The sequence below is a fragment of the Sparus aurata genome, chromosome 13 (genome assembly GCF_900880675.1).
Source record: "Sparus aurata chromosome 13, fSpaAur1.1, whole genome shotgun sequence".
Taxonomy (NCBI): domain Eukaryota; kingdom Metazoa; phylum Chordata; class Actinopteri; order Spariformes; family Sparidae; genus Sparus; species Sparus aurata.
In genome coordinates this window covers 19,694,605-19,708,772 of record NC_044199.1, presented here as the reverse complement: position 1 = coordinate 19,708,772, position 14,168 = coordinate 19,694,605, and the positions used below count along the sequence as shown (strand labels likewise).

At 43.9% G+C, this 14,168-nt stretch overlaps 1 long non-coding RNA gene across 1 annotated transcript; it reads right to left on the bottom strand.

Moving 5' to 3' along the window:
• Positions 1-13,034: 13,034 nt before the first annotated feature.
• LOC115593708 (uncharacterized) lies at positions 13,035-13,848 on the bottom strand. Its single transcript, XR_003986353.1, has 2 exons — positions 13,413-13,848; positions 13,035-13,176 (listed from the first exon to the last, which is right to left on the bottom strand). It is a non-coding gene; the product is annotated as an uncharacterized LOC115593708 (long non-coding RNA).
• Between the last annotated feature and the right edge of the window lie 320 nt (positions 13,849-14,168).

Genomic DNA, 14,168 nt, shown 5'->3' with positions numbered 1-14,168 from the left:
CCCTCAGCCATTTTCCAAAAATGTTTGTAGCAAAAAAACCATGTGTTCTAACAAGACCTTAGGACATTTTCAGTCATGTTTGTGATGCTTTAAGCCAAAACATTTATGTTGTGCTTTTTTATCCCTAAACCTAACCAGATCATAAGCACAGACTTGTCAAAGATGAAGTTGACAGGACATGCAAAGTAGAAACATGAAGAAATGTACAACGGTTTACAGAAATGAACATTGCCAAAATTTATTCTGGATATGAGTTGAGTATTTAATCTGAACCTCACTTGCCTTCTGTGTATCAGCCTCTTCTCCTATATGGCTCCTGCTCCTCAACCCTGTCCAACAGCTGTTAAGCCTCCAACAGCGTCCCGCCATCAATCTTGGGTGCCAGGATGACTCCGGCTCCTCAGCAGATCTCTGCTCCAGTGAGTGTCCATTCTCCATAATCTCTCACACCAAGACCGGATGTCAGCTCCCGGCTTGGCTCTCACCATCTTCCCCTGGCCACACACACACACACACACACACACACACACACACACACACACACACACACACACACACACACACACACACCGTCCTCCCCTCTCCTCCACCCACTGGGCAGCACAAATGAAGGCTCTCCCATGCCTTCTTGGCTCTCTCTCACCTCCTCTGTCTTTTCTTCAGTCTGTTTATTCAGCAGCTCCTTGGTAACACATTGATAGCTTCACAACCCCCTCTTCCAGCCTGCTCTGTCGGAAAAGTAGCCCATTCCTGGTGCCCACCTTTGCTTCAGACAAGTTTCTGATGCACACGGACGCATAACCTCAACCGCACCTAACCTCCTACCATATCAAATCAAATCAATGTTATTTATGTAGCCCAAAATCACAATCACATTGCCTCAATGGGCTTTACAATCTGTACAGTGAACAACATCCTCTGTCCTTAGACCCTCGATTTGAGTGAGGAAACACTTCACATGTTGATGGAAAAAAACCCCAAACCTTTTAACAGGGTAAAAAAAACAAAACAACGGAAGAAACCTCAGGAAGAGCCACAGAGGAGGGAACCCTCTTCCAGGACGGACAGACATGCAATAGATGTCGCGTGTACAGAAAAGAACAACAAGTCACAGTTTACAAGTTACAATAACAGAAAGTCTGATACAAGTTATATGTAAAGTGAGTGGATCCAGGAGACGACTGAGCTGGACAAGGCATCAACAAGTGGTGCCCGAGCCACACAACCTCCTGTCCACCATGATGACCTGGAAGAGGGCCGGCCACACAAGATAATTAGTAGTAGACAGAGAGAGGCATCAAGAACAACAAAAACAAATGCAAACATACAGTTGGGATACTTGTGTATGCACATTAGTTTTTAACAGTGTGAATCTTTTTTCCTTAAATTAACTTTTTTAAACCGAGCACTAGACTGCTGTGTTCCAGCTGTTACACTGTGGTTGAGCTTACACCAATTATATTACTATGCAGAGCTGAAAGCTGTTCGATATTTTAGTATAATATTTAGGCACTTTTTAAAACGGTTTACTTAACGATAAACAATAGCAAATGACTTCAAACAACATATGTTTACATTCAAGAACACCTCAAGCACTTATAGGCTTTATGACTTTTGTCAGTCAATTGCAAAGGAGCAATAACATTGTTATGGCCATGGCACATCAAGTTTATTTGTATACTGGACCACCTTTCAATAACAAAGTAATTTAAAGGGATTTACATAATATATAAAATACATCATGAAAGGAAACACATAACAAGACAACATTACAATATACAATATATAAAGATACAATATATAAAGATACATTTGAGTGTGATTTAAAAGAGTAAAATGAGATGACAAATAAGTTAAAATGGAGAAAGACGGATAAATAGTAAGAATAGAAGTCAACAGTCTGTTCACCCTGACTCCATCTGGTGAACAATACAGAAGTATCTGCTGCCATACCACCAGACTACAGAGCAGCTTCTTTCCTCAGGCTGTGAGACTCCAGAACGCCTCCTCAACACCCCACCACATTTCTTTGTGTTTCTTGAGTAGCATAAAGGGCCAACATATCCTTGTACAACTCTGTGTTGGTCTCTGAGAAAATAGTCTCAGATTTAATTAAAGTTAAAGATAAAGTTGTAAGCCTTGATTTAAAAAAGAAGTGACATTTAGAGCAGATGTCAAGTTTGTTTCAGATATGTGGAGCATAAATACTGAATACTCCTTCTCCATGTTTGGTTTAAAGTCCAGAGAGAGTAAGCAGACGTGATCCAGACCATCTCAGTGGACAGGTGATTTCACAATGTTGACCACATGTTTATTTTTGTTACCATGATGATGAAGGTCACCTGACTATGGATGACAGCCAAGGTCACCCTGAATCTGCTTACCAGAGAAATTAACAAGGACTGGATTTGATGTTTAACAGTTGCTTTGGCTCATTGTGTGTTGTGGTTCCTCGTTATCACCTACACACAAGTTTGGTCCTTGGCTTATGCACTGCACCCAAATTGAAAGTGTTAAGTTGGGTTATTTGTATGCAGATTGAAGCAACAGGGTTGGTTTCATCCTTGTACTATAATGCAGGTATGCCAGGTTAATCATTTTATGAATCAATAACTAACAACAACAATAAATACCAGTCCTCTGGACAATGACAGGCCTCTCACGTCTGGTGACTGTGTTTATCTTTCTGCCTTTGGGGAGCACTTCATGTAACTCACTCTGAAAGTACTCTACAGTGGCTTGCAAAAGTATTCACCCCCTTGAACTTTTCCACATTTTGTCACGTTACAACCACAAATGTAAATGTATTTTATTGGGATTTTATGTGATAGACCAACACAAAGTTGAGCGTAATTGTGGAGTGGAACGAAAATGATACATGGTTTTAAAACATTTTTAAAAATAAAAACTTGAAAAGTGTGGTGTGCAAAAGTATTCACTCCCCTTTACTCTGATACGCTTAAATAAAATCCAGTGCAACCAATTGCCTTTAAAAGTCACCTAATTGGTAAATGGGGTCCACCTGTGTGTAATCTAATCTCAGTATAAATACAGCTGTTCTGTGAAAGCCTCAGAGGTTTGTTAGAGAACATTAGTGAACAAACAGCATCATGAAGCCCAAGGAACACACCAGACAGGTCAGAGATTAAGGGGCCGTCCACATGGACAAAAGCGATCTTTTTTCCCTCTGTCTTCCTTGGCATCGTTTCAAGAATATTTGCATCCATACGGATCCACTGAAAACAACCTAAAACCAGGCCTATAGGTGGTGCTTGACATTCACCAAAAATGGAGAAGAAGAGACAGAGCATGTGCATAAAGCTTGCGTGCTGTAAACAAACAGACAGAAGACGGACAAACCGAAGACAACAAGCAGAAGACAAAAATGGCTAGTACAAGGAAACCAGAATCGTTGTCGTAGTCGAACTGCTGCTGTGACTCACACTCAACTACAAGGCGAGTAAGTTGCAAGAAAGGCTCAATATCTTCTGCAGCACTAGCACGAGCATGTAGTCCGCCGTTGTTGTTGTTGTTGTTGTTATGAGACGTGTTGTGTTTGCAGGTCACAGAGGAGACGGATATCTTTCAGGACTTTTATTTAACAGGACTGCCATGCTCCATTCATACACATTCTTCCTCTACTCTCTCTCTGTCTCACCAGCTGCTCTCTCCTTATTCTTACTCCCCCACAGCGACACCTATGGAATGAAGGTGTAAACACAACATTTCCCCTTTTCCTCAAAAACCATTCCTTACTCAGTCAACTTTAAGTGCAAGTAGTAACAATAACTTTAACAACAGCCACCATGTGACTTGTACCGTAACCTCACAATATGACTTTCAGCATATCTGCAATATTGTAAACAGTCTTACAGGAATTAATGTCACCAATATAACATTTAGTAAACACTGTACCCTCAGCATAAAACATAGGTCTTACTTTAGTCAAGCATTTCTTTTCTTCGTAACTGCAGTTTAACTTAATTACTTGAATTAGAGTACAAATAAGGTTTCCTTCACAAGACAAAAGAACATATGAAACGTATTAACTGCAATTCACAGTATGAACTATAGCTCGTCTTTTAAAAACTCGTTTTCCACACGTTTCAATCATTGGTTAGGACAGTGTCTTTACTTTTATGTTTTTTTTTCTTTAGACACTAATTTCATCGCATAGTCTTTAATCCATGGTGGTGGTTGTCTTTCCCTTTTCAGGGAAGATCGCTCTGAAGTTTGTATTGGACTGAGGCTTTCCTCTGCTGTTTCAGCCCCTCGTGCTTCTGTAGAGCTCTCTGGGCAAAGTGAAAGGCGTGCTGCATTCCACCTTTTTCCATCACTAAGGATGAAGGAGCTCAGACCAGTATGCCGTTGCACTGACAGGGGTTTTCTGTATTGCATCTCTCCCTTTCCCACACGAAAAGGTTTGTGTACTCTGACTGTAGCTCCTACAGTGATGTTGGTTGGTTTAGCCCCTCTCTTTTTGTTTGTGTAAAGTGCACCTCTGACCTGTTGACGGACAACCTTGGCTTTGACTTGACTGTACTGTCCATTGTCCTTTGGTGGGGGCAGGATGTCCAGTTTTGTCCTCATTGGCCGTCCTCTGAGGAGCTGGAAAGGGGATTCTCCAGTTGTGGCATGGGGTGTAGCTCGGTAGCTGTGAAGCATTTCAGTCACTACAGGCTTCCAGGGTTGCTGGGAAGCTTGTGCTGTTTGAATAGTGTCTTTTAGCACTCTGTTAAAGCGTTCCACACACCCGTTTGCCTGAGGGTGGTATACACTTGTTTTAATGTGCTTAATGCCATGTTCGGTCAGGAAATCAGCAAAGGCAGAGGATGTGAACTGGGGCCCATTATCAGTTGTTACAGTACAGGGGTTCCCTTCACGAGCAAAGACAGAAGTTAGGAATGCCATGATAGTAGGTGTTGTAGCAGTGGGAGTGAACGCTACCTCAGGCCATTTACTGAAATAGTCAACAAGGGTGATAGCAAACCTGCTGTCATAGGCTCCACGTTCAAACAGACCCACAATGTCAATAGCCACATGTTGAAATGGTCCCGCTGGGAACTTGACTGGTTGTAGTGGGGCAGGAGAAACACTGGCAGATTTGTTGCATGCCTGGCAGTTTGTGCATGATGACAGAATTGTTTTGACCAGATCGTCCATATACGGCCGACAGTAAAGCTCTTTCAGGCGTTGTTTAGTGCGAACCATCCCCTGATGTCCTTCATGGGCAAGGTGCACAATCCTTTCCCGCAGAGATTTAGGAACCACCAGGGGTGTTCCTCTGAATATCAGTAGCCATATCTGTAGCCAGTTCATGACGCATGAGGAAGTAAGGTTTCACCTCCTCTCTACCAGAGGAGGTGAAACCTTACTTCCTCATGCGTTACCTCATACCTTTTCACTGTAGGCCACCCTGTCAGGATGACCTGCCGCAGCGTTGCAAGTTCAGAACAGTCCTCACATTCAGCCTTGAAATCTGAAAGCGGGAGGGCGGTCAGGAGAGGAGAGATCTCAGCTATCTCTGTGATTAGATCCTGCTCAGGATCTGTAGCCGTGTCAGTGGTGTTAAGAAGAACACGTGAGAGACAGTCTGCCATGACATTTTGATGTCCCGGACAGTGTTGCATGTCATACTGGAAACACATCAGTCTGGCTGACCAACGTGCGATTCTCATGCCAGCTCTGTTCATGCCTTTGGTACTTAATAGAGTGGTGAGGGCTTGGTGATCAGTTCTGAGTGTGAATCTACGTCCCCATACATATGTCCTCCATCGTCCAACTGCCCATACACAAGCAAGAGCCTCTTTTTCAACTGTGGAATACTTCCTTTCAGCAGCAGACAGGGTGCGTGAAGCGAAGGCAACAATGCGTTCCACGTTGTCAGAGTGCAACTGCGTCAAAACAGCACCCAGTCCGTAGTCTGAGGAATCTGTTGTTATGAATGTTGGCAGTTCAGGGTTGTAGATGGCAAGTTTTGGGCTTTTCAAGAGCACTGTTTTGAGATCATTGAAGCTTTCATTTGCTGCATCAGTCCATTCTAGTTCAGCCTGAGTGTTTGTTCTAAGTAGCTCTCGCAGCGGCTCTACTGCTGTTGCATAGTTTGGTATAAACTTGCTGAACCAGGATGTTAAGCCCAGGAAGGAATGAAGAGCTGCCATGTCCTTTGGAGCAGGAGCTGCAGCGATGGCAGTCAGGTGGTCTGGGCTAGGGTGCAGGCTCCTCCCTGGAGATGACATGTCCTAAGAACAGGATGCTTGTCTGACCAAATGAGCTTTTTCCAAAGTTTATCTGCAGCCCGACATCTTTCAGGCGCTGAAGAACAGCTCGTAGGTATTCATCATGTTCTTCCTTGGAATGTCCATATACTATGATGTCATCCAAATAGTGTTGTATGCCTAGCAAGTCTTTCAGGACTGAGTGCATCATTTTTTGAAAGGCAGATGGCGCTGAAGCTAGTCCAAAAGGAACTCGGGTGAACTGAAAGAGTCCCTCATGAGTTATGAAATAGTGATGGGAACGGCAGTTCTTTTTACTGTACTGAATCTCTAGAATCCGTTCATTAAAATGAACTGTTCAAAAGATTCGTTCACCAAATCGTTCAGTGCTCTCCAACTCCCTGAACTGATAAGCAGCCAAACGATCTGTCATTCAGTTCATTAATCAGCCCTGGGGTTCACGTTCACTTACTGAGGGACGATGCGTTCACAGACTATAGTACACAATCATTCGCGGGAGACGCAGCGCTGCTTTGAGTGGTATACATGCACTAAAATTATTACATGGTGAAAGTGTCCTCTGTGCACAGTAAAATCAATTAACATGATGCTGAATCAGCGTGAACGTGAATCACGTTCGCGAACGTGAGTGACTTTTACTGTGCAGTAAAATCACTTAACATGATGCTACACGGATTTTAGCAACACAGCGCTAATTTTAGCGGTACGGTTACTGAACATGAATCAAATCTTCTGCCCTGAGTTAGTGGGTGAGTGACACAGCGCCACTTTCAGCACAGTACGTGAACGAGAATCACGTCCTCAGCGACAGTTCTCTGTATGCAGTAGGTTTGCGAATCATGAACGAATTACAGCGCAAATGTGAATTACATCCTCAAAGTTCTCTGTGTGAGTCGCGGCAGTTCCACTCCCCACCGGCATGCTCGCAGCTGAGCTCAACTGAACTGAGAAAGGAACTAATCAGTTCTTGAAGTGATTTCCTTCACTTCGTTCACTTAAAAGATTAGTTCGCTTGAACGACACGTTCGCGACCGACACAACACTATTATGAAAGCAGTGAGACTTCTGCTATTAGGGTGGAGAGGCAACTGATGGTAAGCTGAACTTCAATGAATCAATCTGGCTAAAATGTGTAGCACCTGCCAGTTTCGTGAATAGATCCTCCATATGAGGGAGAGGGTGACAGTCCATAATCACACTTTTATTAGGCTCACGGAGATCAACACAAAGCCTCAAGCCTCCTCTGCGTTTTCGTGCCACCACCAGAGGACTCACCCATTCAGATGCATCCACTGGTTCGATGATGCCTGCTTGAAGTAAGCGCTTGAGCTCTGCTGACACCTCTTCACGTATGCTGAGTGGTAGACGTCTCAGTTTTTGGCGTACAGATTTCACTGTATCGTTTACCTGAACTTTGTGGATGAACCCTTTAACACATCCAAGATGGTCAGCTGCACCGGAATCAACACAGTTCACCATACATGGTTGTGTCACAATCGAGGGTCCTTTTGCATTGTCCTTTTTTGTGGAGATCACTTCTCCTTCAGTGATGTCCATCTTGAGTGCTTTAATCAGGTCCAGGCCTAGCAGTGGTGATCCAGCTTTGACTACATAGAACAATGCTTGGACTTTGTTATCTTGATTTGCAAAGGCAACTGTGGCTGCTAGACAGCCAATGGCAGGCAGGTCACCTCTTGCATATGTGACTAGTTTAACTTTGGGTTCTGTCAAGGGGTAGTGTGCAAAATGTTGCCTGTATACTGGTTCTGGCAGGATAGATCAGCAGCTCCAGTGTCCACAATTAACTCAAGGACCTTGGAATTCCCTTGTGGTGCTTCAATGTCTAATTGACAGGTGATTTTATCAAATGCTGCAGCTGTCAACTTAATGTCCTCCACACACAGTATTGCTAACTCAGGTACTACAACTTCTCTCACAGCTGATTTGCATACTTTGGCGAAATGCCCCTTTTTCTTACAGTTGTTACATGTCACTTTTGCAGCTGGGCAATTTTTATCATTAGCAAGGTGGTTATCAGATCCACATCTGAAACAATGGCGTTGATGCTGTTTACCACTAGCCTGTTTGCGATTGCCTTGAGATCCAGGTTCGCGGGTTTGAGCTGGTTGCGCTCCTCTTTTCCCCCGAAAACGTGCATGTGTAGCCTCAACGGTCTGTACTGGTGCAGCATACCATAGCAGAAGAGAGTAGTGTAGCATTCTTAACTGCTGCTTCCACTTGGCAAGCGATGGTCAGGGCTTTGTCCAGGGTGAGGTCTTCCTCCAGCAGCAACTTGTCTCTTACAGCACAGAGATGAGCATTAGCAATTGGCTGGTCTCGTATCAATTCACTCTCCATCGCGCCGAAGCCACATGGCGCAGCTAAAGCTTTGAGAGCAGCAACATACTGGCTCGCAGTTTCATCCGTTCTCTGAATCCTCTGTCTGAATGTGTGTCTGCAAGCCAACATGTTAACTTTAGGGACGAAGTGCTTTTCAAGCGCAGCCATGGCGTCATCAAACATTGTACATGGATCCAGTAATGTGTAGAACAGCCGCTGTCCCTCTGGCCCCAAGCAGTGTAGTAAAACAGCGCGGCGTCTCGCCTCCGGCCATGCATTTCCCGTAGCATTTATGACTAGCATGTAGTTGTCGAAGAACTTTTGCCATGTTGCAAATGGTATCGGCGACTCACCGGCTTGGGAAAGAAAAGGCGTAGCATTTATGACTAGCATGTAGTTGTCGAAGAACTTTCGCCATGTTGCAAATGGTATCGGCGACTCACCAGCTTGGGAAAGAAAAGGTGGCGGACTCGGTACTGAAGCGGCCATCCTCGTCTCCAATTTGTTGTGTTTGCAGGTCACAGAGGAGAGGGATATCTTTCAGGACTTTTATTTAACAGAACTGTCATGCTGCATTCATACACATTCTTCTTCTACTCTCTCTCTGCCTCACCAGCTGCTTCTTACTTCTTCTGATTCTTACTCCCCCACAGCGACACCTATGGCATGAAGGTGTAAACATGACAAGGAGTCACGGGGTTCAGCAGGGTGGGGCGATAGCGTCATCGTTTTGGAAAGTATACAGATTCACTGTCCACATGAAAACGGGAGGGCTGCGTTTTCAGATTTTTCCACCCTGAGACCCGTTTTCAAAAAAGTGCGTTTTCAGGCACTGCGTTTTCAGGATCCGTGTGGACGGTCGGCCAAAACAATGAAATACATGTGCGTTTTTGCAAAAGAGTGTTCTCGTCTGGAAGGCCTCTAAGTTGTGGAGAGGTTTAAAGCATGGTTGGGAAATGGAAAAAATATCACAAGCTTTGAACATCTCATTGAGCACTGATCAATCCATCATCTGAAAATGGAAAGAGTATGGCACAACTACAAACCTCCCAAGACATGGCCGTCCAACTAAACTGACAGGCCGCGCAAGGAGAGCATTGATCAGAGAAGCAGCCAAGAGGCCCATGATAACTCTGGACGAGCTGCAGAGATCCACAGCTCAGGCGGGAGAATCTGTCCACTGGACAACTATTAGTCGTGCACTCCACAAATAGGGCCTTTATGGAAGAGTGGCAAGAAGAGGGCCATTGTTGAAACAAAGCCATGCAGTTTGCCACAAGTCATGTAGGGGGGCACAACAAACATGTGGAGCAAGATGCTCTGGTCAGATGAGACCAAAATTGATATTTTTGGCCTAAATGCATACCACTATGTGTGGCAGAAAACTAACACTGCACATCACCCTGAACACAACATCCCCACCGTGAAACATGGTGGTGGCAGCATCAGGCTGTGGGGATCCTTTTCTTCAGCAGGGATAGGGAAGGCGGTCAGAGTTGACCCAAATACAGGACAATCTTGGAAGAAAATCTGTTAGAGTCTGCAAAAGACTTGAGACTGGGGCGGAGTTTCACCTTCCAGCAGGACAACAAGCCTATACAGACACCCAGAGCTACAATGGAATGGTTTAGATCAAAGCATATTCATGTGTTAAAATGGCCCAGTCAAAGTTCAGACCTAAATCCAATTGAGAATCTCTGGCAAGACTTGAAAATTGCTGTTCACAGACACTCTCCATCCAAACTTGAGCTATTTTGCAAGGAATAATGGGCAAATATTTCAGTCTCTATATGTGCATCGCTGGTAGGGACTTACCCTAAAAGACTTGCAGCTGTCATTGCAGCAAAAGATGGTTCTACAAAGTATCGGCTCAGGGGGGTGAATACTTTTGCACGCCACACTTTTCTGTTTTCTTATTTTTAAAAATGTATTAAAACATTCCTTCCACTTCACAATCATGCACCACCTTGTGTTGGTCTATCCCATTAAAATACATTTACGTTTGTGGTTGTAACGGGACAAAATGTGGAAAAGTCCAAGGGGGTTGAATACTTTTGCAAGCCACTGTATAAATAAAATTGATAACCATTATTATGACTATCAGATGCATGTTCTTTTACATTTACAGATTAATTTTTTCTGTTACACTTGGCAGTTATTCATGTTTGTTTCTGGGCTGTATGGAAGTCAAACAGCAGACTCTTTAAATGTGTCAGATTCGGAGTTACAGTACACTCTCATAGCAGGATAATGCACTGAAAATTTTCCAAATCAAGCTGTGATGAAACCATTTTAGATTAGATTTTGTTACTAAACCTCAGTATTATATGGATATTTAGGGAAAAATGCATCCAAAAATCTGAAACACAACAATATAGTATAGAAGCAGAGGCTTCATGAATCAGATTGCAGTACAGTACAGTTTCTCTTTATTCATAATTCATAATGTTATGAATGCTGTCATGCTCATACAAATGTCAAGCCACATAATTATGAACCTAAACAGAAAACAATAACACTGCAGTTTTGGTGACGTGTAGTGTGCTGGCCTTATAGGCCGCCTCACCACAATGGTCTAGCGCAGCACCCACAGTACTGCTGACACAGCACCAAACCAACTGTCTATCTCATGCTCAATTTTCTCATCACAAGAGATGCTTAAACTCTTTCACCCGTTTCTCCAGTGCTCTCCAGCAGAGAACCATGGCCTTACAGTACTCCTAAAGGGACATGGTCGTTGGCCTTCTCCAAGTCCATAAAACATGTTGACCGGTTGAGCAAAATCCCATAAGCCCCCCAGCAAGACTGAAACGGTTAAAAGTTGGACCAATGTTCTACAACCAGGGCAGAATCTGCTTTGTTCCTCCTGAATCTGAGGTTCAACAACTGGCTGAAGCTTCCTTTCTGGCACCCTGGTATAAACTTTCCCAGGTAGACTGAGCAGTGTGGTACCCTGATAATTGAAACACACTTTCCCACGCCCCCTTCTTGAATAAAGGAACCATCACCCTAGTCTGCTGATCCAAAGGTACTGTTTCAGACCTCCACTCAACACTGAAGAGGCATGTCAAACATGACAGACCAACAATGTCCAGAGATTTCAGCATCTCAGGACAAATCTCATCCATCCCTGGTGCCTTGCTGCTGAGGAGCTTCTTGATCACCCTAGCCAGTGATATGGATGAGTGTTCCCCCGAGTCTTCAGACTCTGCCTCTACTGTAGAGGATGTGTTAGCTGGGTTCTGGAGCTCCTCAAACTGCTATTTCGACTGCCTCACAATATCCTCAGTCCTGGTAAGCAGTTTTGCTACCCTGCTGAACACAGCTCTGGCTAAACCCTGCTTTCCATTCATCAGTTGTCAGATTGTTTGCCAGAATTTTTCTCCATGGCCTATCCAAAACTCCTCTCACACCTGGGTTTTTTGCTTCAGCAACTGCCAAGGCTGCAGCCCTTCTCGCCACCTGGTACCTGTCAGCTGCTTCAGAAGACCTCTGGGCCAACCAAGCCCAAAAGGCTTGCCTCTCAGCTTGACGGTCTCCCTCACCTCTGTCAATCAGCGGGTTATTGGGTTGCCACCACACCAGGCACCAATGGGATACAAAGGTAGGGCAGGTTTTTGTTATTAGCAATTAATTATTACTAATAGTAATTATCAAAACAAAAAAAACAAATTATTAATATATTATTACATATTTAAAATTAAAGGAATAATAAAGTAAATGAATCCAAGCACTGACCATCACAACCAGGTATTTACCACACATATATATGCACAAATAATCACAGAAAAGTGTGCTGTTTAATATGATAGAGTTTATAGATGTTGAGCAAAATTGATATTAATTCTTCAATAAACAAAAGTGAGTTACTCAACTACAGCAGCTAAACTATGAAACTAAAACACTATGGCCCTCATTTATCAATCTTGCGTGAAAACGGGCGCAGATCTGAGCGCAGAATTGGTCGTACGACAGGACACACGTGTGATTTATAAAACATTCGTATCTGACCAATCTCAGCGTACGAATGAGCGGGTCTTGATAAATGCGGCGGCTGAATTCGATCGTCATTAACATGTTACGCCCTTAAATATTCCTGGTTCGGAGGCCTCGCCCACTGAGGTCAAACATGGAGAGAAGAAACACTGGCAAGAAAATAAACTTTTTCGAGATGGAGCTCGGCATCCTGACATCCGAGGTGGAGCAAAACAAAGATTTGCGTTTTGGCAGTCTGAAAAATGGAATTAAAGGAGGTCATAAAAACGCTGTATGGAAGAGAATAACGGAGGCAGTCAACAGCGTTGCCAGAGGAACGGACTCCGGCTGAGGTGACGCAGACGCAGTCGCGTCAGAGCCAGAGCAGAATGGTAACTAACAACCCCCTTTTGCTTGCATTGTAAAATCTATCAAACTCTGACTGTTCACATTTCCTACACATAATTAGGCTTACACATGTTACATGGGTATACATTTTTATTGTATTTTTAAATGCTTCACAGCCAGGCACCAGCATCATGTCGGCCAGGTCTCCTCCCCACAGCGCGTGCCCTCTGGCCCCGGTGCTGCTCCCAGACCAAACATCATCACAGCAGAGGTCCTGGAAAGACAAATAGAAATATGCAGTTTATTGGCCTCAGTTGTCGGCGCACATGAGGCAACAAATAACACATTAAAAGAAATTAATGAAACTCTAAAAAAGCCTTAATAAAGTCTAAAAATGACTAAATGTTGTCCATTTTCTGTGTTTACTATGCCTTTAGCCAATTCCACCAATAATTCACATTACTGATTAAATACTGCAGAGCATTTGCAAGAGTTTAAGGTATACTTTACGTTTTAAAGGTGATGAATGAGGTCCTGTCTCCTCCGTATAGCCCCCAGTGGAGGCTGTGCTGGCCACGGTTCCATGGGCATTGGCTCATCTGGCTGCGCCGGCACATCGAAGGCACTCACTCCATTCACTAATACAATGTTGTGCAAAACTTGACAGGCCAAAATGATATCGCACACTTTCTCAGGGGTATACAGCAGCGTTCCCCCTGCTGGTCCGAGACAGAGCCACCTGCCCTTCAGCAACCCGAAGCAGCTCCACTGTGACCCGTGTGCGTGTGTGCGCACTGTGTCTGCGTTCCTGCTCTGTAGCAGGGTTATTAGGTATTCCATTAATTAGTTGTCACGTAGCCTATCATTTTTTATATTGCAAAAAAGTGGTAGCCTTTCAGTAAGAATGTGGGCTTTTAAAAAAAAAATGTTTTTTGTTTTATTCGTTTTAAGAACCCGTTTTGATCTGATCTAAATATGTGACTGCTGATGCTTAATGACAGCTGAGGTTTGTTATTTTCAGACTCAGCCAGATTTTGCTGTGCTGCACCGCAAATCCACAGACTCAAATTTGCGTACACGATCTCAGACCTGACGTGAGATTTGATCGTAGCTCCCGCTCACGTTCAGATTGATAAATGCCGAAGTTTGCGTGGAAATGGTCGTACGCACGTTTTTCTGTCGTACGTTCGTTTGATAAATGAGGGCCTATGTGATTACAATGAACATATCACAGTACATACGACTGAAATCAACTTGAGCTCTTTG